The sequence below is a fragment of the Capricornis sumatraensis genome, chromosome 6 (genome assembly GCF_032405125.1).
Source record: "Capricornis sumatraensis isolate serow.1 chromosome 6, serow.2, whole genome shotgun sequence".
Taxonomy (NCBI): Eukaryota; Metazoa; Chordata; class Mammalia; order Artiodactyla; family Bovidae; genus Capricornis; species Capricornis sumatraensis.
In genome coordinates, this window is record NC_091074.1 from 83,619,757 (window position 1) to 83,645,503 (window position 25,747).

Here is a 25,747-nt window from a genome sequence, read left to right on the forward strand (position 1 = left end):
TTGGTCAACAAACCAAGTGGACTGATGTGGAGAGGGGACGAGAAAAGGCTGCCCAGCATCTTTGACTATTGTGCCTCTGGTCCTGGCTGTTGTAGTGCAGGGACCTGGTCTATGGCGTTCAGACCCTTGGACCAGTTCTGCCAAAGCCCCTGGTGACAGTCACCTGATCTCTGGTGCCCCCCCCCCCCATCCTCCCAAAGCAGCACTTTAGGCCTTGAAGAGACCCGGAGGGACACCGATGCTGGGAGCGTGGCAGGCTGCTAACAGTCTCTAGCTCTGCAACAGACCTGGGAGCTAAGAGGAAAGCTTCCCAGTGGAGAGGAAGGGAGCGCGAGGAGGGGTGGAGTTGGGGGTGCTCAACTGCTCACGAGGTGGAAGCGGTGACAAAGACTATCAGGAGACCCCACGTGGGGCTGGGGGTGGCAGAGATGGCCCCCTCCCAGGTGGGCACGTGCAGCTCCGGGAATTGGCAGCGGCGTCTATTTCAGAGTTTATGGTAAGAGGCTGGAGCCACACACGCTCCGCACCGCAGACAACACACCCCACCCTTTAAGGAAGTGGGGAGGAGAGCGGCAGGGGTGTGGTTAAGCCGGAGGAGGAGAAGGGGAAAACACAAACCTGTCAGCGCTCTTACTCTGCGGAGGCCTCCCGAGCCGCCGCGAGCCCCTCCGGAAGCGCCCCTTACCTGCCTAGCCCCCGCCGCACCTGGCCGAGCAGAGAAGAAGCCTCAGCCGCCGCCACTGGAGCCGGCGCTTCGCCCCGAGTGAGTCCCCTCCCGCGATCGATCGGCGCCGAGCGCCCAGCCAGAAGTTGGAGGCTGGACGAGGGAGGGGTGGGGGGCGACTCCCGGACCGTGGACCCAGAAGTGGGCGCCTCTGGGCTGGCTGGCCCTCGGCCAAGGGGAGAGGGAGTCTATTTGGGGAGTTAATTTGAAACTCAAGGGTGTTTTCTTTCCCCTCTTAGTTCTCTTATCGGGTTCAGACAGGGAAGGCCGGGATTATGATGAGAGGACTCAGAAGGGCCCCCTGCCTGCAAAGGTCAGATCAGAGAGCTTTCAGAATCCACCTTCCACTCCTGCCTTAGAGCCTTTGCTGGCGCCCCGCGCTGCACCCCCACCCCCCGCCCCTGCCCCTGAAGACAGCGCTCCCACCCCGGTCACGGGCCCATGAACACCCCGGGGCTCCCCGCATTGGATTCTTGTTCCCCCACCTGACCACCTCATGGGGCATCTTCTGTATGTTGCACCCCCGACTGGAAGCGAGCAGGGCTCTGCAAGGGCGTAGAGGCAGGACTAATGTGTGTGTGTGTGTGTGTGTGTGTGTGTGTGTGTGTGTGTGTGTGTGTGTGAGTGAGTACCTGTGTGTCCTGGGGAACTAAAGTTAAGACCTGCTGCCACCTTGGGTCTCTGTGAAACTACTTGGGAATGCCCCTAAAGAGTTAAGCTCCCTGCCTCCTTCTCCTGGCAGGCGGTGCGTGGGCAAAGCCTGGGGTGGGTGAGCAGGCAGCATATGGGTGCTGTTCTGAGCCCAGCAAGAACCCCACCAACTGCCCTAACCCTCAGCCATCTGACACTCTCTACTCCCTGCACCCCAAACTTGGTGCTCAATCCAGTTAGACTTCTCCAAGGGTCAGGAAAGGAAGGAACAGAATTTGGGACGCAGGGGACACTCACCAGGGGCACTCAGAAGCCAGAGCAGAGCTTCCCCTGACCTGTAGCTGGACATGAGCCCTCGGGAGCAGTTGGTGCCAAAGATGAGGGGAGGGGCAGGAGGAGGCCCCTCCCTCGAGGGCAAGGAATGCAGTTGTGGACCTAACCCCAGATTTCACAACTCCTCTGGGGGCGGGTGAGAGGAGGCAGAGATGAAAAAGTGAGTGAAGATGGACGGAGGGAGGGAAGTAGACACACCAAGAGACAAGCTCTGGCAGGACACTGGGCTCTCATTCCTTCATTCTGTACACATTGGCTGACTTCCTACCCCAGGCCAGGTGCTAGCACTGGGCGTGAGGGACCCCAGTGTGCACCATCCGCGCCCCCGCCCAACCCCCGCAACCCACCAGCAGTGCTGTGGGGAGGAAAGCAGCAGGTGGTGACCGCCCAGTGCTGGGGACTGTGGGAGGAACTGGTCAGGGTGTCCAGGAAGGCTTCCTGGCAGAAGTGGCTCTAAGTGGAGACCTGAAGGATCAGTAGAATTAGTCTGGGAGGGAAAGAGGGGGATGAACAGCGCAGGGCACAGCAAGTGCTGAGACTGGAGGCCAGAAACAGCATGACGCACCCAGGAAACTGAAAGTAGCTCGGGGTGTTCAGTGCGTGGAGAGTGCAGGGGCGAAGTGACGCTGCAGAAGTAGGGAGAGAAGCTCCAGGAGGGTCTGCTTGGGCTGCCATGGCAACTCCTGTCACTCAGGCCCTAGAGCCAGCAGCCTCTGACTTGACTCAAGGGCGGGGCTTCCAGATTTAGCAAATGAAAATACAGAACACTTGGATTTGAATCTCAGATAAGCAACGGTGTATTTGTCAAGTACGAGTATGTCCCATGCACTCTTTGGGACATACTTGTACTAAAACATTATTCACTGTTGATCTGAAATTCAGGTGTGAAAGGACGTCTTGTATTTTATCTGGCGCCTGTCTTTCAGTACAGTGGTCCCCAATCTTTTTGGTACCAGGGACCCATTTCATGGAAGACAGTCTTTCCACGGACTGGAAGGTGGGGAGGGATGGTTTCAGGATGATTCATGCTCATTTGTTGTGCATTTTATTTCTATGACTTTTACATCAGTTCCACCTTGGATCCCCGGGCATTAGATCCCAGAGGCTGGGGACCACTGGTCTGGGAGAAAGCTGAGGATGCTACTGTGCTTGGAAGTGAGGGGTGGGTAGTGTGCAGGCACCAAGGGAACAGTCTCAGGACATATCATCTTGTAGCCAGTCCTCCTAGATTCCACTTTGGGGCTTGTCCACTAATTGACCATGTTGTCTCTTAAAAACAAAACCAAACAAAAACAATTCCTTAGTCTTTGGAGCTGAATGGACCTGGTCAAATGCCAGCTTGGCCACCTGCCTGCTGTGAGACCCCCATAAACCACTTAGCTCTTCAGAGCCCCAGAACCTCTTCTCAGAAATGAGGACGAGAGTACCTGTTTGTCCAGGTTGTAGGCTGGCTCCCTGGTCATGTATGTAAATTACCCAGGGAATGCTGAAGAAAAAGTGGTAGATATTAATCTTTGTAACACTTTCCCGGAGGTGACCAAAGTAGCATCCTCAAAGGACTTGGGGCTCATTTATTTCTGTTTTTATTTATTGAGTGCTCAGAGGTACCATGGAGAAGGCAATGGCAACCCACTCCAGTGTTCTTGCCTGGAGAATCCCAGGGACGGGGGAGCCTGGTGGGCTGCCGTCTATGGGGTCGCACAGGGTCGGACATGACTGAGCAGCAGCAGCAGCAGAGGTACCAACATCTTCCCAGGTGGCACAGTGGTAAAGAAGCCGTCTGCCAGTGCAGGAGATGTGGGTTCGATCCCTGGATCGGGAAGTTGCCTTGGAATAGGAAATGGCAACCCACTCCGGTATTCTTGCCTGGGAAATCCCATGGACAGAGCCTAGTGGGCTACAGGCCATGGGGCCATGTGGAGTGGAACACTACTGAGTGACTGAGCACAGAGGTCCCAGGGGAAATATGCGGTGGGGATCCCGCTCCCAGGGAGAGAGTGGGTTAGCTCCTGAGAGGGAGAGCCTGGCTCATTTTTCAACTTTGTCTTTGACCTGCTGCCTAGATGCCCTGCTTCAAGGGAAGAGATAACCAGCTCTTCTATTGGAGGATACTGGGAGTGGAGAGGGGGCGAGGGGAGGGGAATGATTCAAAGAATTAACTGAAAGGAAATATGAGTGAAGTAACAGGGAGAATCCAGGTAAACAGCTAACACAGTGGCTGACAGAGACAAATGTGCCATAAAATTTGGCTGTCAATATTTGCATTTTTATATTTTTAAAGATTTATTTATTTGACTGTACTGGGTCTGCATCGCTGCGCCTGGACTTTCTCCAGCTGCCTCCAGCTGGGGCTATTCTTTGCTGCAGTGTTCAGGCTTAAACTCTAGGTGCATGGGCTTCAGTGGTTGTGGTGCACGGGCTTAGTTGCCCTGCTGCCTGTGGGATCTTCCCAGACTGGGGGTTGAACCTGTGTCCCCTGCATTGGCAGCCAACCACTAGACCACCAGGGAAGCCCAACGCACCCATTTTTATACTGAGTAACTAATTAGGAAAGTAGAGCTCAGGGGTAGAAGAAGTAAGGATGCCTTGTTTTGACTTTTATGAGGGTGTTTGTAAGAGCAAATTAACTGGCATCCTGAAAGGGAACATGGAAGGAGCTAAGAATCTGTTAAGAGAAAGAGGAAATGGAAAGTGTGTTTCCTTATGAGAATCGCTGGATTAAAAATGACCCTTCTTTCCAGTGGCTGAATCTCCCCATCCTCCTGCCCAGTGATAAGCATTTTGTCCCCAGCTCTTAGAGCAGCATTTGCCAAACAGTATTCAGAGGAACTCTGTGCCACGAGATGGTTACAGGTGTTCCACTGGTGACACATTCCAAGGAGCCCACTCTCAGATAAATATGCATTTGTCCCGCATGTTTGCATGATCTAGACCACGGTCAATTCCACAGAAAAGTCATCTGTTTCGCTGAACTTACGTGGTGGTGGTGGTTTCGTCGTTAAGGCATGTCCACCTCTTTCAACCCCATGGACTGCAACCATGGCTCCTCTGTCCATAGGATTCTCCAGGCAGAGAATAGAGTGGGTTACCATTTCCTTCTCCAGGGGATCTTCCTGACCCAGGAATCAACCCAGGTCTCCTGCATTGCAGACAGATTCTTTACCAACTGAGCTATGAGGGAAGCCCCAGAAGTCCCTAAATTTGACTATAGACCCCTTGTAGTGGGTTGTTGTTGTTCAGTAGCTAAGTTACGTCCGACTCTTTGTGACCCCATGGACTGCAGCAGGGCACTCTTCCCTGTCCTTCACCATCTCCCGGAGCTTGCTCAAACTCATGTTCACTGAGTCAATGATGCCATCCAGCTAGCTCATCCTCTGTCACCCCCTTCTCCTGCCCTCAGTCTTTCCCACCACCAGTGAGTCAGCTCTTCGCATCAGGTGGCCCAAGTATTGGAGCTTCAGCTTCAGCATCACTGCTTCCTATGAATATTCAGGGTTGATTTCCTTTAGGATTGACTGGTTTGATCTCCTTCCAGTCCAAGGGAGCTCTCAAGAGTCTTCTCCAGCACCACAGTTCAAAAGCATCAATTTTTTGACACTCAGCCTTCTTTATGGTCCAACCCTCACATCCGTATGTGTAGTGGGTTGGAGAGGCCACTATTACCTTCTCAAGGGAAACAGCCAACCCACACCTAGTGACTGTTGATGTGAGTGCAGTTCTTGGACCAAGCAGATCTTTCCATGGACATCATTCATCCCATACCTCTAGCCTGGACTCAGCAGTGTCTAGCTTATGGAAGATCTTCAGGTACTTGGCACCATGTGCCCTGTCCTAGCATCACTCGTGCCTCATGTACACAAACCCCGACACGTGTCAGCCTACAGCCTCCTACGACAGTTCCCACCCATTTCCCACGGTTCAGAGGACCCTGGAAAAGTCCATAAGCCCTCTGAGGTGATGGGGGAGTTCCGTGTGTTCAGATACTATTAAGTACAATTGAGGTAGGGGAGGGGAAGGAGTGTACCTTGGGCGAACCCTGCATGGTAGGTCTCCCGACCCCTAGTTTTCTCCCTGCCCAGGATTCCTAGACTCGGGGACCATGTGGTCCCAGCCTCTCAGGTAAATGGAATAGATATGGATAATCTGAGGTGGCTGGAGTAGAGATGGACAATTGCCAAGATGTGCAGGCAGAAGGGGTGGTAATTACCACAAGTTCTTGCTGGCCCCTGATCTAGAGTTTCTCTTAGACTCTGGGCCCGTTCTAGAGTGAAAGGGGAGGAGCAGGGAGATGGGTAATGGTCTCCGAAACACTAATGTGGTTGGTGGTTCTGTGGGCCAGTGCCTGGACTTGGTCAGCCAGCCCAGGTTCCAGCTTCAGCTCTGGGACTCATGGTATGACATTGGCTTGGCCAAGCCCTGTCACCCTCTCTTCCTCATCTCTGAAATGGAGACTATGACAGGGCTTTCTGTGAGGGGATACCAGGAGTAATAGCCAAAATATTACAAGCTGCTAAGGCCTGGGCAGGAATCTAACAGAACCCAGCCCGTTGTGTCAGTGCTCATGGGTAACCTGGGGGCGTGGACCAAGTAGGCAGTCAGGGCGCTGGGGGAGTGGACGTTTTCTAACTTGGATGGACTGCTGTGCTGTGCTAAGTCACTTCAGTAGTGTCTGACTCTTTGTGACCCCATGGACTGTAGCCCGCCAGGCTCCTCTCCCCAAGGGATTTCCTAGGCAAGAATACTGGAGTGGGTTGCCATGCCCTCCTCCAGGGGATCTTCCCAACCCAGGGATGGAACTCACGTCTCTTATGTCTCCCCCATTCGCAGGCAGGTTCTTTACCACTGGTGCCACCTGGGAGGCCCTCCAGTTTGGATGGACTAGTCCAGTGTTTTCATCTCCCAGATGGACTTATGCACCAGACTGTACATAAGACATTCAGTCCTTTATCAGGCACATGGTAGGCATCCAATAAGTGTCAGCTCTCCTTATCATTCTGTAGTCACACTTAGAGTTAATCTGAGCTGATGGGGAAGGAGCTTTTCTTTTTTTTTCCCCCTGGTGATAAGTCCTTCTTCTGAGGGGCAGAAGTCAGCTTCTCACATGGACTGTCTTACCAACATGCAATCACATATGAGGCAGAATTTGCGTCTTGCCTCCAACCCGTACCCCCTACTCTTGCCCCCAATTCACTCTGTCAGCAGCCTGGCTGGATCAGCTCTTTAGCCAACTGAGAGCCTTTCTACTCCCACGCATCAGACACTAGAGCCTGTATGGTCACTGAAGGTGCACAGAGGGCTCACAGGAGAAAATGGTGGCTTCAGCTTCCGGGGCGCTAGGCACCCAGCACAAAGCTCTGAGCCGTGTGAGGGGGTGGTGTTGGGGGAGGGGTGCAGCCTTTTTAGTCACTCTGCTGTTTCCCAGGGTATAATTATTACTCATGATGATGGTTTGATTAAGAGAGCAGGCTGGAGACCGTGCTCCGATGTACTTTTTACCTAGACCCGAGGAGTGGGTTGATAGCAAGATTTTGTCTCCAAGTGACCCTCTGGGTGGGCTGTGGGTGGGCTGCAGACCCCACCTAGCTCTGAACTTACCCAGCACTAAAGGCAGCCAGTCAGTGTGATTAGAACCGAGATCAGCCACCTCCAGTGCCTTGGAAGGGAATCTTCCTCTTTTTTTATCCTAGTGACCATCCACTAACATTTTCCTCCTCTTCTGTGTTCTTCCCTTTTGTGTCCTGAAATTCTCCCTCACAGGACCTGGCACCATCGCTGCCTAGACAAGAGTTCAAGGAATCCACTGGCCTGGTGTTGAGAGCTTGCTCCTGGGTTTAGTTCTTGTCTTGTGGACTATCTCCCTTTCAATAGAACAATTCTCCCAACAACTTGGAGGCACTCTGTTTCATGGCCCTTTTTTCTCTGACAGTCTTCCAGCTGGCTCGCTGACTCCCCAGCTGTTGCAATCCCCCTGGGACACATGCAGGGTGACCCATGCGGGGCCCAAGAGTGGGCTCTTGTCTGACACTTGGAAATGAGTTGTCTGAGGAGACACACATGCTGACAAAGCAAGAGACTTAATGGGGAAGGAGGTGCCCAGGCAGAGAGCAGCTGGGTAACAAGGACCCAGGAGAACTGCTCTGCCACGCAACTCACAGTCTCAGGTTTTATGGTGATGGGATTTGTTTCTAGGTTGTCTTTGGCCAATCATTCTGGCTCAGGGTCCTTCCTGGTGGCTCACAAGTTGCTCAGCGAAAAGGATTCTGGGAGGTGGTTGGACACGTGGCATCTCCTTTTGACTTTTCCCCAACTCTTCTGGTTGTGGGTGGCCTACTAGTTTAAGACAGGATCTCCTGTCGTAAAATAACACACACAAATGGTTACTACGGTGCCTGGTCAGGGTGGGCGGTTTCAGTCCATGTGCCTCCCCTAACAGGCCCGTCGGGAATTCTACCCTGAGTTCAGGTTTTGCTCTTCTGAGGGCATGGGTGCCATTTCCCACCAGTGAGAGAACAGTCCCCTCTCTGCTCCGTGCCATTTGGAGCATCACATCTTTTCCGGGTTTCTAAATTAATGTCCATTGTCCCTCCTCAACAACCCCCCAACTTCCTCTCTAGCCTTGAGTAGTCTCTTTGTTCTTCAGGAGCTTTGAGGGTGAGAACCCAGCTCCTCTCTCTTTGGCTCAGGTGTATGCTCTTCCCACCCTTAGCCCCTGCTCCAGCAGGTAACCAGAGATCTGACTCTCCAACACCTTCGAAGATGCTCTTACCAGCATCGGCTTACCTGTATTTGCTATGACATAGACACCAGGCGCTGAAACACGGCCATGCCCATTGAGCCAGTTGTGACTGGCTGTCCCCAGCTGAACTTCTCGAGTCTTCAGCTCAGCACTGGCAGATTGTCAGCCTGGGTGAGTGGGAAAACGGTCAGGGGTCAGGAGACCTGGCTCTGGTTTAGATTCTTCCAGTCGCTGGCTGTGTGACTTCGGGCAAAGTAACTTCACTTTTCTCATTCAAAATGAAGAAATAGTACCGCAAGTTTGATAGGGTTGTTGAGCAAAACACCTAACTTGTGTGAAGTTGCCCCATAAGACACCCCAGGCATGATTCCTGGAAAGACGAAGAGTTTGGGTCAGAAAGACGTGGGTTGAGTCTTTTTTTTCTTATTTATTTATTTCTGGCTATGCTGGGTCTTCGCTGCTGTGTGGGGTTTTACCTAGTTGAGGTGCACAGGCTTCTACTTGCAGTGGCTTCTCTTGTTGCAGAGCACGGGCTCTCGGGTGCCCTGGCTTCAGTGGCTGTGACTCCCAGGCTCTAGAGCGCAGGCTCAGTAGTTGTGGAGCATGGGCTTAGCTTCCCCGTGGCATGTGGAGTCTTCCCAGACCAGGGATCGAACCCATCCATATCTCCTGCATTGGCGGGTAGATTCCTATCCACTGGACCATGAGGGAATCTCCATGGGTTGGGTCTTCACCTGTCACTTTTTTCCCTAGATGACATCGCCAGTTATGTAACCTCTCAAAGCCTGAGTTTTCTCACTTGTGACTCATTCTTGGCATTTGTTCAACATTTCTCCCCTCCTTCAGCCCCCTTGTCACTCACAGAGTATATTCTTTCCCCGAGTTTGAAGGATTGTATCTTTCCTCAAAGAGTTTACAGTCTTCTTAGGGACATAATGAAAGTGAAAGTGTTAGTCTCACAGTTGTGTCTGACTCTTTGCCACCCTGTGGACTGTAGGCTCCTCTGTCGATGGGACTCTCCAGGCAAGGATACTGAGTGGGCAAGCCACTCCTTCTCTAGGGGATATTCCTGGCCATAATACATAAAGATAAATAACTGTGAGACCAGACAGGGACTTTTGGTTCCATAAAGGAGGCACCAATAAAGTACAATGAGGCCAGAGAACAGAGAGAATTCTTCTGTCTTGGGAGTCTGGGAATGCTTCCTGGATGAGGTGGAATTTGAAAAAGCTCTCAAAAGATGTCCAGAGTATGACCCTGGAAACATGGGATGGTGGCTGTGGTCAAAGAGCATGAATAAGAGGGAGGCTGGAAGGCATGATTTGAATGACTCATTTTGGCTGGAGCCAAGAGTATCAAAGGGCAATTAAGATAAGGGTGGAAAATAAGATAAGGTTGGAACATGATGGCTGAGGGATTGGACATGATTCTGCAGGCTATTGGGAGCCACTGGACTTTGTTCTGAACGTGGGTAAAGGGTTAATGATCAAGTTTGGGCAGCAGTGTATAAAGTAGATCAGAAAGAAGAGAGCTTGACCTGGAAAGAGGGCATGGAGGAGTTTATTATAACAGCTCCTGCCTCAAGAGTCTGGATAAATTCTGTGATCTGGGATGATTTGCAGGTCCTGGAGAGTGTCTGCTGGTTAGTCGGAGGCTTCTGTGTTCTCTGAATTGAAATTGGTCCTGACATGGATTTAACAGATGTAGCATTTATGGGAGCATCAAACTGTTTAGGTTATATAAGTAACTCGCCATTCCCCTAAATCTTCTCCTTCCTCCACGTTCTTGGTTCACATGTCAGCCATTTCCCGTGGACCTCATCTTTGGTGGAGATACACTGCCATCCTGTCTTGAGATCCTATAGCAAGCTTTGTAATGGCGGCCTTCCGGAGAGGCATACAGCTTTATCTACCGCCTCCAACCCACCCTCATCACTTCAGACGACTCCTGGTTCCCTCCTCCTGCCTGACCTCCTCCCTTGCTTCAGCTCTCCACTTCCAAGAAACGGTAAAAGATGTTTACTTGAGTAACTCATCTTCAGCGCTGCAGGTTGAAAAACAAAACTTGCTGTTTTCTTACCCCAAAGCCTCGCCTTCTGGCTCCCCTCCTCTGCACAAAGTTACAGTTCTCCTGGGCATGCAGTTGTAGTTCTCCTAGTCAGAAACTTTGGGTTATCTCCCCTTTCTCCTCCGCTCACATCTTGTGTGTGAAGTCACTCAGTCGTGTCCGACTCTTTGCGACCCTGTGGACTGTAGCCCGCCAGGCTCCTCTGTCCATGGACTTCTCTGGGCAAGAATACTGGAGTGGGTTGCCATTTCCTTCTCTAGGGGATCTTCCCAACCCAGGGGTCGAACCCGGATCTCCTGCTTTGCAGGCAGACACTTTATCCTCTGAGCCACCAGGGAAGCCTGCTCACATCTTACCCATCACTAATCCTGCAGATTCTTTCTTCGTGCCTCACATGCCTTCCTCCCCCTCCCCACGCCCCTACTCTAGTCTGAGCCATGTTACCTGATATCACCGGATGTTACCTCACTGCCTCTCCTTGCTTCTAGATTCCTCAGAAGGTCTTGTGCCTCTAGGTAGATCTGGATCCCTTACATCTACTGTTTAATGCCCTCTGTAATCTCACCTCCATTTACCTTCTCTCCTAACTTCCCCATACTTTCCAAACTAAGCCCTTCACCCCAAATAGCCTGGTCTGCTTGCTGGTCCCCATCAAACCTATGCCCAAATCAAATCTCTGCTCAAATCCTCTTGGACTACCTGCCAGGACTGCCAGCCCCTTCACCCTTCTTCAATCAGACTCCTCCCTCAGGGATCAGGCCAAGCCCCACCCACTCATCTATCCTTCTTCCAAACTCCTCAAAATTCCAAGGGTTGGAGATTCCATCTTCCTCCTTTACACACTCATCTGGCTTGGCTCCCTGGGGCCAGATGCAATCTTTGTCCTTTTTTGTGCTGGGCTTCACAACAGCCGGTTGCAACAGAGAGAGGACTGCATTCTCCATGTCCACCCACCATCCCCTACCCCCTCCTCCCAACCCCCTGAGGTCAGGATACTTTCCTGGCCTCTCAGGGAATGTGCAGGTTTTCGAGAGCCCAGAGAGAGGGAGTGGGTGATTTAGAGTTTGATAATCCCTTTGTTGAGCTGCTCCTGTCTCTAATCCATTGGATCCTTGCTTTCTTTTCCCTCTCATCTTCCTGCTTATTTGAAATCATCCTAGCCAGGCTAAGTGACAGTAGAAAGTCAGGGAGTAGGAAAAAAGACCAGAAGCTCTGGTCAAGGGTGAAGTCACTTTGAGGATACAGGAGAGATTGCAAGGCACAGGTTGGCAAAGTGATTTGTTCAGGGGTACATACATGGTGGTAATGAGAATCTCACTTAAGATTCAGGCTTTGGATGCTGGAAAAAGAGTCTCTCCTCCACTGAAAGCCTGAGTGATAAGGAGATCCTGAGTGATGAGAGCCACAGTTTTTAGCCACTTGGACTTCCACCCTTTTGTGCACAGGCCTGGGGCTTGTCGTGGTGGCTGCAACAGAGCTGTCCAGAGGGTGGTTCTCCGCGGTCCCGAGTGGCCTCTGGACCTCCTCCCTCTTTCTCTACCTGACTCTCTGTCTAGAAAAACTCTTCCTGCACCTGTTTGCTAAACGCTTAGCGGCCAGCCAGAGTTCACTCCTGGGGAGAGGCGTGGGGACAGAGAGCGCTGCCTGGAAAGCAGACCTAGGAAGTGGCTGCTCAGTCACCTCGCTGTCACTTGACCTTGGGTGAGTCACTTGGGTGGGCCGATTCAAGCCTCCGAGCTTTTATTTGTACTTAAAATAAGGGGGCTTGGGAGTTGTTAACCAGAGGATATCTTCTTCAACATGGATCTTAGGGGAAAGCCCAGTGTGTAAACCAGGTCACAGTAGATCTTCCCAAAGTTCAAGCAGGGAAGGCAGGTCCCTCCATGCATCTCGAGGGGCCCAGATCGTCTGGGATCCTCTCCAGGCCCCCAGTTCCTGAGGTCCTCATTGTTTATGTGTCTAAACACACAGACAGTGGACAGCAGGTCTAGATTCAGGTGCATTCAGTGAAGAAGGAACTCAAAGTAAGGAATGCAATCTGGGGCGTGGCGTGTGTACTGCAGGAGCTGAGGGGGGATTGCACACATGAACACCCTTGGAGAAGATGCATGATTTCCACCTCTGAGGAAATGCACAGGTTTATGAGAAGAAAGTCCAAAGGTTTCAACTAAGCTCCAAGGAACCTATGGCACCCCTCCACCAAATATTAAGAACAACCCATAGGGTTTTGTCATCAATTTTATAGATTTTTAAAGGAATGATCTCCAACTTAAGCTCTGTTTTAATTCAAGTGAACTAGGCTGTAAGCTCTGTGGAGGTCAGAACACAGGTCTCAGCGTTTGCACTGAGAGTGAGATGGACAGGTGGTGTTTAATACATATTTGGCATTTGATACATACATGTTTCATGCCTGGGCACATGTGTCTCCTGATAAGGAGGGTTGCACAGCTAATGTAAATATGTAGACATTTCAAAATGGGCTTCCCAAGTGTCTCAATGGTAAAGAATCTGACTGCCAATGCAGGAGAGGCGGGTTTGAACCCTGGGTCAGAAAGATCCCCTGGAGGAAGAAATGGCAACACAATCCAGTATTCTTATCTAGAGAATCCATGGACAGAGGAGCCACACAAACGTTTCAAAATATTTAGACACACATTTTAAAGCACTTGCTATTCATATAAAATAATATATTACATTTACAGTATGGCTTTTCCCCAACTCTCCCTGTTTACGAAACAGTCAACCTTTCACTCACATCTTGACACCAGTGTCCTCTTCACTTTTTGAATCAGCTCTCTGTGTTGTGGCCTGTATCACCGTCCCAACAGTCTAAAGAGAGTTGGCTCTTCCTTATAAACACAGAAGATGTTTGTAGGTTTTTCAGTAACAGCCTTTTGGAGATAGAATTCATTTATTATAAAATTCATCCTTTGAAAATGTGCAGCCTGGTGAATTTTGGATCTACAGAGTTGTGTAACCATCATGGCTGTCTAATTGCATGACATTTGTATCACTCTCTAAGAAACCTCATCCTGTCAGTGGTCACTCGTCATTCTCTCCTCCTCCCAGTCCCTGGCAACCACTGATCTACTTTCTGTTTTTGTGGATTTGTTTATTCTGGACATTTCATATAAATGGAATCATGTAACATCGTAGGTCTTTTTGTGACTGGCTGCTTTCACTTACAGTAATGTTTTTAAAGTTTATCCATGCTGTAGTGTGTATTGGTCCTTCATTCCTTTATATTTCCAGTTAATAGTCCACTATTTGTATATTCCACATTTTAGTTAACCGTTCATCAGTTGATGAACATTTGAGTTGTTTCTTTCTTTCTTTCTTTCTTTTTTTGAGTTGTTTCTAATCTTTGAGCATTATGAGTAATGCTTCTGGGAACATTCATGTACAAGTTTTCGCATAGACTTATATTTTCATTTCTCTTAGTTATAAACCCAGAAGAAGAATTGCTGGGCCATGTGATAACTACGTTTACCATTTTGAGTAATGGCCAAACTACTTTCAACAGCAGCTGCACCATTTTATACTCCCATCAGCAATGTGTGATGGTTTCCATTCTTGGAACTCTTGTTATTGTCAGTAATTTTGATTCCCTGGTGGCTCAGACGGTAAAGTGTCTGCCCTCAATGCAGGAGACCCGGGTTCAATCCCTGGGTCGGGAAGATCCCCTGGAGAAGGAAATGGCAACCCACTCCAGTACACTTGCCTAGAAAGTTCCACGGATGGAGGAGCCTGGTGGGCTACAGTCCATGAGGTGGCAAAGAGCCAGACACGACTGAGAGACTTCACTCAGCAGCCATGGCGGTACCCTGTTGTGGTTTTCACTTGCATTTCCCTAATGATTGAGGATGTTGAGCATCTTTTCATGTATTTATTGACCATTCATACAGCACTTTGGAAAAATGTTTAATCAAACCCTATAGAAGATATTTCTTTTAGATGTCTAGAGCATAACTACTTAGCGTATTGCTTTTTGAAAAATGGTCTTTAACAAAATTCAGCACTTGTAATTATGAAGCTATACCCTCAAACAAAGTTTCTGAATCTATATTACAGTACTATAATATGGCGGTAAACTTTAAAAACATTACTGTAAGTGAAATCTAACATTTATTGTAGTGGCGTCAAACTAATATGTTTTCCCAGCTTGTTCCAGATAGGGTGATTGTGAAAGCAGCCCATGAAATGAAAGATTACACAAGGACTAGAATGCAAACGTCCTGTTTTCTGGCAGATAATCTGGGGAGAGAAAGAGCACACATATTTAAAAACAGATGATGACCGAATGGATGGATGGATGGACAAATAACTTTAGGAATGAATCAATGAACAAAGGAAGGAATGCAAGCTGGTGAGACAGTCAATCAAGCAGCCACACCAATCTGGCCCTTTTTACTTCTTTATTCTCATGGAGAAAACCAGCACTGGTCTTTCATCTATACTCCATAGAATCGTATATAAATTCTTAATTTTTTTTGAAAACTTGTAGTTCCAAGTTGGAAACAAGACACTAGATTTTCTGTTGTCTGACAGTCTTTCTCACCTTCTTTAAAATGGGAGAACCAGAGTCTGCCTGGTTTCTGAAAGTGGTTGAGAAACCAAAGACCAGGTAAGAGGACTGCATGGTTGAGGGCTACACATTGGTGGAGCAGGACCTTTAGGGATGTGACGTGGTACGAGGGTTTTCTTGGGTTTGCCCTGGTCAGGCTCCAAGTCCACCACTGCTCTTCCCACTAGTGTGAGGACTTGGGGTGTCTAGCCCTGGAGGCTTCTCTCCCTCGCTTCTCGGGGGTGGGATGGTCTGACCATCTCACAAACCGCATTCCCTGGTGATTCACCAGCGGACTCCTCAGAGAGAGACTGGCCCTTCCATGCTTCCCTTCTGATCTTCTCTTAAGACGCATGTGAGCTGGAGCATACAGCCCTCCTGGGTTGGGAACCGTTGCTGCTGCTGCTCAGTCATGTCTGACTCTTCTGACTCCAGGGGTTGTAACCCACCAGGCTCCTCTGTCCATGGGATTCTCCAGGCAAGAATACTGGTGTAGGTTGCCATTTCCTTATCCAGGTGATCTTCCTGACCCAGGGATTGAACCCACATCTCCTGCATTGAAGGCAGATTCTTTGCTTCTGCACTACCTGGGACACCCAGGTTTGCTATAAGAGTGAGGAAGGGAAAGAGGAAGATTGACTGGCAGGAGGACCAGAGTGGAAGTTGTGGCCAGACGTGTGAAGAAGTGACAGACAGGGATGGGAGCTTGAGGGGTGGCTTTTAGAGGCCCAGACCCCGGAGGGGAAATCAATGATGGACGAGACTGCTCTTTAGAAAGACCTTCACAGCAGCCACAGAGGGACAGCCACAGTGTGGCCAGTTTGGGAGGCTGTGAACAGCTCAGGGATCCTGGACCCAGCAGGACTGCAGTTCTACTGGAGTGTGTGTGGTTGAAGTAGGAATCAGAGAACAAGGGGTGATGAAGGGAAGTGTTGATGGGCCTGGTCCCCCCTTCCTTTACAGATGGTGGTCCTAAGGGAAATGGGCAGCACATCTGGTAAATCAGGCAAAGCCTGGGTCCCTTCCCACGACTTTATTTTCTTTTAAAGGTATATTTTTTATTTTTAAAGTCCTTATTGAATGTGTTACAATATTGCCTCTGGTTTATGTTTTGTTGTTGTTGTTATTGTTTTTGCCACGTGGGATCTTAGTTCCCTAACCAGGGACTGAACCTTCAACCCCTGCATTGGAAGGTGAAGTCTTAACCACTGAACTCCCAGGGAAGTCCCTCCACCACTTAGTCCATTCCTAGGCAGGGTCCCAGCATCCTCCAGTGACAGCTAGTCCTTACTTCTTTGCCAAGGTGGGACTAAGTCTAAGCTCTCTTCCCCTCACCCACCCACCCCCATGTGATTGTTTATCTTGATGTTAAACCTCTGCAAGGAAGGAGAGTCTGTATTCTTCCTCCCTGAAGTGCTGTTTCCTTCTTTAAGAATGTGGAATCAGTGGGAGTGTTATGTGGTGAATCTGAAGCCCAGCTCCTCATCACTTAGTACCAGCCTTGGGCCAGGTGATAAGCAAGGTGCCAGGGTTACAAGGGTGCACAAGAGAGCATCCTCAAGATGAAAGAACCATTCAAGAGCCACGGTAAAACCAGATGGGCTGCGAGATGATGGCCAAACGCTGCAGATACACAAGGTCAAAGCCACCCACGTTACTGGGGGAGGCTAACAATGCTGTACTGTTGAGGTGATGCTGGGAAGGGTTTTGAAGAATGGATAGGGGTGTACCAGGCAGAGAAAGGGCAGGGAGGTGCCCCACCAGGCAGAGAGCACAGCAAATTTAAAGACAAGGCATCAAAGAGTGTGGATGGTCTGGGAAGCTGTGAACAGCTCAGGGAGGCTGGAGCTGGCCGGACAGCAGTGGGAACAAAGCTAGAGGGACGCAGAGAGGCACTTTATTATGGTCACTTGGCACTGGACTTTGTTCTCTAGCAACAAGAAGCAACAAGACTGATAAGAGAGTGTGTCTATAGGATGTGTAGCCGTAGGAGTTTTCGAGCAGGGAAGCGAGTCAGATTTTTGTTTTGAGAAAGAGGACTCTGGCCCCAGACCAGAGTGGCTCTTGCGCCAAGTGCAGACAAGGATTGGCTCAGAGACCTGTAGACAGGCATTTCTGGGGCATGGGCATGGTCAGCAGCGGTGCCGTGCCAATGGCCCAGAGTTCCCGTCGTCAGCTTGGGTGTCGCAGCTCCCCACACTGCGGGCTGGCCAGAGACGGTGGTGTTGAGGGCTGGCCCACAGGACTGGCTCTGAGAAATAGCCTACTTCTCATTTCCTTCCCCTGGACATCCATCCTCATGCAGTGAGGAGGGGTCTGAGTGGATAGAGAGGGGCTTGGCCAGGGGAAGAGGAACCAGCCTGCCTTCAGTGGGCAGGTGCAGTGGGTGAGACTCAAGCTGCAGGAATAGGGAATCTAGGAGAGGATGCCTGCTGCAAAGCAAGGGGGATGCCCAGCACCCTTGTTGGCCCCTCCAGTTGGAATAGGGTGTCCCACAGTTATTATGGGATGTATAGGATATTCAGGGCTTCCCAGGTGGTGCTAGTGGCAAAAAGCCTGCCCGCCAATGCAAGAGACATAAGAGACGCAGGTTCGATCCCTGGGTTGGGAAGGGCCCCTGGAGGAGGGAATGGCAAGCCCACTCCAGTATTCTTGCCTGGAGACTGAATCCCATGGATAGAAGGGCCTGGTGGGCTACCATCGATAGGGTCTCAAAGAGTAAGACATGACTCGGAGAGACTGAGCGTGCTTGCACACACAGGATATTCAGGGCCGGAAGACTCTGGGTGGGGAGTGGTGGGCAGAGGGATTTGTCACAGGATGAAAGCTCACACTCTGCCTCCCCCGAGCCCCCCTCCTCCCAGAGCTCTTGGCTGTACCCTCCACTTATGCCAGGCACATGTTATCTTGAGATAAAATTATTTTTTCACAAGTACACGCCTTGTTCAATGGAATGGGGGAAGGCGGGGACCTCACCTCCTGCCCCTGGGTCTCCCGACACTATTCTAGCAAATGTCAGGCTACAAACTCGTGCTCAGTAAACACTTGTACAGACAGGAGGTTTTAGGGAAGAGAGCAGAGGAAAAAGTGCTTTATTTAGAGATGGTCTCCAATACTGGTGAAAATGAGGGACATCAGAGGAGTTCAGATAAAGCAGGATGTGAAAAATCTCATCAGCTGCTGAAAGAGCCAAGTGGGCAGAGGACTTCCTGACCTCAGGCCACGTGTACCTCGGAGAACTTTTCAGAGCAGAAGCAACCTAGGTCCTCCAGCGGAGCAGACAGTGGTGCTGATCAAACATCAGTGCCACCTCAGAATCAGCTGGAGAGCTTTCAAAAGCACACGCAACTGGGCTCCAACTCCCTCTGTGTTTCTGACAGGCTTAGAAGTGACGGCGATGCTGCTAGCCTGGGGACCACTCTGTGTGTTGTGACCACTCTGTTACCTGGGGTGTGTCTTAGAGCTCCCCTGGAACCCCTGTGTCTATCTGCAGTCAGACCCACACAGACATCTATCCCCTGTTTTGGTTTTGCTCTGTTTTGCCCTTAACGCTCCCCAAATGGTTCTGATGCCCACCGAGGCTGAAATACCTACTGCATCTCCACAGATTTTGACATGACGCCTTTCTTGTCTGCAGCCACAGGCTGGCTTCAGCTCAGCATCCTCTCTATCCCCAACACTCTCTTCCTGACTCTGCTAGCACTTTCTTCCTGCCTTGTTTTGTCATTTATTATGTGTGTGCCTTTTGTCTGAGTCAGTGCAGTGGCCGTAACAAACTCAACTGAGTGGTTTAAACAGCAGTCCTTTATTTTCTCATGGGTCTAGAGGCTGGGAGGCTGAGGTCAGGCTGTCAGCACAGTTGGTTTCTGGTGAAGACCCTCTTCCTGCCTTGGAGATGGCCACCTTCTTCTGTGTCCTTTCTTGCTTTATCTTTGGTGGGTGTGTGTGTATGAGAGGGAGGGAGAGAAAGAGGGAGAAAGAGAGAAGGAGGGAGGAGAGCACACTCTGGTCTCTCTTCCTCTTCTTACTGCCGCTGTTGCTAAGTCGCTTCAGTCGTGTCCGACTCTGTGCGACCCCACAGACGGCAGCCCACCAGGCTCCTGCATCCCTGGGATTCCCCAGGCAAGAACACTGAAGTGGGTTGCCATTTCCTTCTCCAACGCATGAAAGTGAAAAGTCAAAGTAATGTCGCGCAGTGCTGTCCGACTCTTAGTGACGCTATGGACTGCAGCCCACCAGGCTCCTCCGTCCATGGGATTTTCCAGGCAAGAGTACTGGAGTGGGGTGCCATTGCCTTCTCCGCTTCCCCTTCTTACAAAGACATTAATTCCATCCAATCAGGGCCCACCCTTACAGCCTCCTGCATGTGTGCTAGGTTGCTTCAGTCACGTCCCACTCTTTGTGACCCCACGGACTGTAGCCCACCAGGCTCCTCTGTCCATGGGATTCTATAGGCAAGAATACCAGAGTGCGTTGCCATGCCCTTATTCAAGGGATCTTCCTGACCCAGGGAATGACTTCATGTCTCTCACGTCTCCCGCATTGGCAAGCAGGTTCTTTACCACTAGCGCCACCTGGAAAGCCTCTTAAGACCTTATTTATCCTTAATTACTTCCATAAAAGCCTTATCTCTAAATACAGTTGCATGAGCCATTAGGGCTTTCACATATGGATGGGGTGGGGTGGAGGTGGGGCGGCGCAGTGGGAAGGTCTCTCTGTCCATAACAGGAAACACTCTGCCATAACACTGTCTTTCCCAATTAGACTGGAAACCTGGGAGATCACAGGCGTGGTGCCCACGTGCCCCTCAATGGGTCTGTAGAGGACTAATTCAATCTGTGTTTGCTGAATCACACTGAGCGTCTGAAAGAAACCGAAACAAACTGAGAGCTGTTTACTTTGGCCTCCCCTGGGCCCCCGTTCTTGGAAGACTGAGGTGATGGAGAAGAGAAGGCATTTGCTGAACCCCATCCGTGAGCTGATACGGCCAGGTCCCAGCATTGTGGATGGGCTCATCAGCCTTGAAACTAATCTGATTACTAATCTGTATCACTCAGGGAACTACCACCCCCAGAGCTGTATTAAGAATGTTTTTCTCAGGCAAAAAAAAAAAAAGTGCTGTCTTTGGCATTCAAGGCAGCCTCAGAAATTTCTTTTTATGATTGATTCTTCTCTCTCTGGTTTTTTTTTTTTTTTTGCTCTTTCCTGTACTCCTTCCAGATCTCTCAGTTGACATATAACCAACCCCCATGCTGCCCTCTCAACACTCAAAAAACTTTCCAACATAGTTACCTTCCCGCAACACTGTCTTGCAGTTCTTGTTAAGAGAACTCACTCCTTTCCAGTGGGGCTGCTGAGGTTCACCGGGAGTTTGGTCTCCCTGCCCTGAGGACCCCTTGTGAATCACAGAAGCCCCGGGTGACCCGCATACATCTCTGGGACCACTGCCCTTTGCTGTTTATTTACAACTGTCTAATAACATGTGACTCAATGGTAAAGAACCCACCTGCCAAAGCAGGAGACTCAGGTTCGATCTCTGGGTCGGGAAGATCCCCTGGAGAGAAGGAAATGCAACCCACTCCAGTATTCTTGCCTGGAGAATCCCATGGACAATTCTCCCTGGAGAATCCTATAGGCTATAGTTCATGCAATTGCAACAGTCAGACACAACTAAGCGACTAAACAACAACAAACGACAAAGTCAGCCGGGAGGAGACCACAGAGGCGTGCCCTTGGTAATCCTTCTACAAGCTGTACATTATTCATTAACCTTGTCCCCTGCCTTCTGGCCTTTCCCCTCTGTTCCTCTGAGAGCTGTGACTAAGTTAAAAATGGCCTCAGGTTGGAGAATGGGCTCCCAGACTCTGCTCTTGACCCCATCTTTCACTTCTCAGGAAAATGGCAAGCGTATCAGCTGCCTTATTTGTGTACAACCACGCCCCAACCACTCCAAATCCTCCCCTCCCCAGGCCCCACCGGCTCCCCAGCACAAGCCTGGGTCTGACATTATTGCTCCCTTAAACATGGGGCAGTTGAGTTTCCCAAGGAGGCAGAGGTTCCCCCAGCTCGCACACAAACAGTGACAGTCCATCAGCGAGCAGCGTTGGTAACTGGAAGCAGCAGTGGTCTGCATCCTGTGCCCAAGGAGTGGCTCCTTACTCCCCAGCCATGTGGTTGCTATTCCTCAACTTTCCTCCCAAACAGCCATCAGGCTAGTGCTTTCCTTAAAGGGATACTGCAGAGGTTAAAGAGACATAATATGGTTATGTATGTAAAGCACTCAGCCTGGGTGCAGGGCATGTAACAAGTACTCCATTCATGGAGCAGTTGCTGTTATTAATGGCACCTACGATGGGAAGACAGAAGTAGGTGCAACTGAAGTGCCTCCGGGGGTCCTTGCTCCTCACCTGTCTGGTCACGGTTGACAGAAACCCCAGCTCCATAGCCCACGCCTGCCCACGATCTCTGCCAGCTTAGATTCACTTCCTTGTGCCTCTGGTCACCTGCGCCATCAGGTCTTGTTCTGTCACGCCTCCCCACGGCCCAGAGCTCCGCCCCCTTCCCCAGTTCCCTACACACAGATCCTACAACGTTCCATTCATTCTCTGGTCTCCCCCCACCCCACCCCTTCCATTCATTGTCTCCATTCTTTCCCAACACAGTGAGAAAGCATACCTGCCGGGATTCCCTGCGCTTCACTTTCTAACTCCAGTGATGCAATAGAGTATTACCTTAGTCCGCTTGACAGCTAAAACAAGATACCATAGATTGAGTGGCTTATCAGTAGAAGAGATGTATTTCTCAGTTCTGTTGCCTGGAAATCCAAGATTAAGTCACCAGCAGATTCTGTGTCTCTTGGGCACCTGCTTTCCGGTTAGAGAGAAGTCTTCTCGCTGTGTTCTCACATGGTGGAAGGGGCAAGAGATCTCTCTGAGGTCTCTTGTCATGCAGTCCCCACCTTTATGAACTCATCATCTCCCACCTCCTAGTACATCACCTTATGAGTTAGGATTTCAACATATGGATTTGGAAGGAACACAAAGATTCAGACCATAGCAGACACATTTCTAAATAACTACAGCTTTATTCCTGGAGGAATTCTGTTATCATCTCCTAAGGGAGTAGAGATCTTATCATTCTTTTTATTGATTGATTGATTGCTTTAGCAGCATCAGGTCTTAGTTACAGCCAACAGGATCTTTGTTGGATCATGCAGGATCTTTCCTTGCAGCACACAGACTCTCTAGTTGTGGTCTATGGGCTCAGTAGTTGTGGCACATGAGCTTAGTTCCTCCACAGCATGTGGAATCTTAGTTCCCAGACCAGGAATCAAACCCTCATCCGCTGCATTGCTAGGCTGATTCTTAACCACTGGATCACCAGCAAAGTCCCTCTTTATTCTCTACATGTGTTTAAGCAAACACAAGATGCCACATCCTGCCAACAGGACCCCAAAGTTTGTGTCTGGGGAGCTGAAATGGTGAACAAGGCCACATGGGACAGCTGCCCATGGCTGGGGACAGAGCAGTCGGAGAATAGAAATTATGAAACAGATGCCCACTCCCTGTGAAGGTAAACTGAGCCTAGTTGGGGTGTTTACTGCTCATGAAGGGCAGCAGACTGCAGACCGGGCATTCTGGCGATGAGACTTGTTAACTCCCACATGGACTTCCTGATCAAACAAGTCAACAAGAGAGAGAGAGGTTCTGTTAGCTATGGATGAGTCAGACTTGGAAAATCGAACCAAACCTAAGACAGGGTTGATGCATCCCAGGACAGGTGAGTCAGATGAAAATATAGAAACAGCTGCCATGGAGGAGCCAGGAGCTCACGACCCTGGAGGCGTCGGTGAGGACTCCAGGCTGTGGTATGGAATTTTGAGAAGCAGGAGAGGCTCAGGGAGGGACTAAGCCTGTCCCACTGACTCCATCACAGGGGTCCAAACTCCTAGTCCCCCAAAGTGCTATTTGCTCCCACACTTTTTCCCAGAAGGGGATTCTCTGATTGTTCAGTTGGTAAAGAATCTGCCTGCAATGAAGGAGACCCTGGTTCAATTCTTAGGTTGGGAAGATCAGCTGGAGAAGGGATAGGCTACCCACTCCAGTATTCTGGCCTGGAGTATTCCATGGACTGTATAGTCCATGGGGTTGCAAAGAGCCAGACACAATTGAGCGACTTTCACTTCACTTCACTTTTTTTGCCAGAAGCACTGTTTCATCTACCCAAATGCTCCTCAACCCCACATCTCACTCTTTTTATTCACCCTTTAAAATTCTTCTCATCTTTCCCCCACACCACCCCTGAGAGGCCTTCCTGAGTTCCTCTTGCCCATCATCAGAGTGAACTGCCCTATTCTCACTGGTCTCCTAGCTCACAGCCTTGGGTGACAGTGAGCATTCCCCTCCTTCTGACTTCCAGCGAACTCTGTAAAACAATCTAACCTGTTTTCCAATCCACTCTCAGCCTTATCTAGTGGCTTCAAGTGTCTGGAATGCAGTAAGGTCTCCACAAATCTTTTAGAAATCCATGCAATGAAATTCTGAAATTTCAGTTTCGACTGAAAGTGCGGTCACTCAAGACCACTTCTGGGGTCATGGGCAGTTGGCCCTCGTGGAGTTTCCACTTCCCACTTGCAGATAAGGATGTTCTGTGGGTCCTTATTTCTACTCTATTCTTGTAGAACTACTTGCCTTCTGCAGGCCATGCTGCTGTGAGTAATGAGAAAAGTGATGGAGAATTTCTTCTGAGCACAGAAGAGCAGAGCATCCCAAGGACCAGAGATTACCCCGCTGCTGAGAGCATTATTTGGGGGAAGGAGCAGGTGGCCTGCTGAAGTTGTCTAATCTCAACTCGCGAAGAAAACTCTTCTTTTCCTTGAGCACTTGTGGGAAATACCTCATCCATAGAACTCATTGTTGCTGGAAAACTCTTATTGCTAGAAGGTTCTTCCTTTCACTGAGCTGAAGTAGCTCTGAAACACACCCCACCAGTGCTAGATCTGCCCTCTGCAACAGCTGTGATCATGACCTTTTCAATATGGCTACTCTGAAAGATAGGGACCACCCACCCCATGATTCTTGTTGAAGGCTTCACATAAAGAACTGTTTCACCTCTTTCTTGTATGACATAGTTTTCAGATGCCCTGCCTTTCTGGCTCTCCACTTCTACATGAGTGATTTTGTTGCCATCTTAAAAATGCCAAAGCCAGCCATAGACATTAACACTCCATGAGAAACAAGACTTATTAGCTGGTTCCAGCCTCTTTATCACTTATGGGCTCCCATCTTTCCCCTGTCCAAGTGGGACTTCTGTTTTGAAACATCCTCATTAAACTTTAAAAGTAAAACCCATCTACAGTCCCTTTGAATTCCTCAGCCTGGCTCTCATGTTCCCAGAAACTCCCATCAGATTCTCTCTGGTCCATTCTCTCAGTCTTGCTTCCCATCATTCTTGTATTCCTCAGCTCAGCTGCGTAACAAATACCGCTGACTGGGCAGCTTAAACAAACATTTGTTCTCTCACAGTTCTGGAAACTGAAAGCCCAAGATCAAATATTCACAAGATTAGCTTCTTCTGAGGCCTCCCTCCTTGACTGATAGATGGCCACCTTCTCCTGTGTCCTCACGTGTACTTCCGTCAGCTCATATCCTTGTCTGTATTTCCTCTTCGTTCAGGGACACCAGTCATGCTGATGAGGGTCCACCCCCAATGACCTTGTTTTACCTTAATTACCTCATTAAAAGTCGTAGGTCCAAATACAGCCACATTCTGAAGTCCTGGGGGTTAGGACAATACCATGTGAATTTGTGTGTGGGGGAAGACAGTTCAGCCCATTACATTCTGCCTTACCTTTTCCTGGTTTGACCCAGTCTTCTCAGAACACATCCTTTGCTTTCATCTCTCCTGCCTTTGTTCCTCCTGCTTCTTGCCCTGCCTACCCTGCTTCTCCTTCAAGGCCACTCTTCATAGAAGCTCTCATGCCAAGTGGTTGTCCAGTCTGTGTAGACACCCCAGAGATGAAGAATTCCTGTTCTCCTAAACCAGTCCATTCTCCTGGCTTCCACAGCTTTCTATACCAGCAACCTGTACCTAGTAGCTCCAAGCTTCACAAACAGAAGGAGCTTCCCCTTCCAATTTAGATAAAGTGATCCCAAATAAATAAAATGATCTCTGGACACAGTGAGAACAGAATAGCATGTGGGGGAAAACATCTGAAATACTCCGGAAGTTGAAAACTAGTGAGACTAGATGCCTGAGAACTGTCTACCCTGAGATATTGTTCCTGAGATACAGACTTAAACAGAACTCAGGCCTCTTCTCATATGGTGAATAGTCAGGTGTCTTCATTGGTTCCTCACAGTTCAGAGTCTTGCAGTCTCCTCCATGCTCCCTCCACAAGACAAGGTTCTCCCAGACTTCACCTGTCGAGATGCCTGAGTTAAACTGAAATCCACAGAGCCTGTTTCTCTTTCCACTCCGCTCTGCAACTCTTCCCCAGCATGCACACTCTCCAGCACACACCTCCCAGAGCTTCAGCCTGGCATATCATCTTAATGCTGTTGCTTAGCAACGAGCAGGGGACGTGTGATCACACCTCCGCGCACTGTCCATGGAGCACTGCAGACAATACAAACAGTTCCCTGGTTTCTCTGTGCAACAAGAGGAAGGTAAC

The 25,747-nt window shown here is 49.8% G+C and overlaps 1 protein-coding gene across 1 annotated transcript in view; it reads left to right on the forward strand.

Annotated features, from left to right (window-relative positions):
• Positions 1-633: 633 nt before the first annotated feature.
• The window catches only part of PTK2B (protein tyrosine kinase 2 beta), a 137,885-nt gene continuing 112,771 nt past the window's right edge, over positions 634-25,747 (forward strand). The window contains exon 1 of the mRNA XM_068974277.1: positions 634-763. The gene's annotated coding sequence lies outside the window, so the exon portion shown is untranslated. The remainder of the gene's footprint in view (positions 764-25,747) is intronic.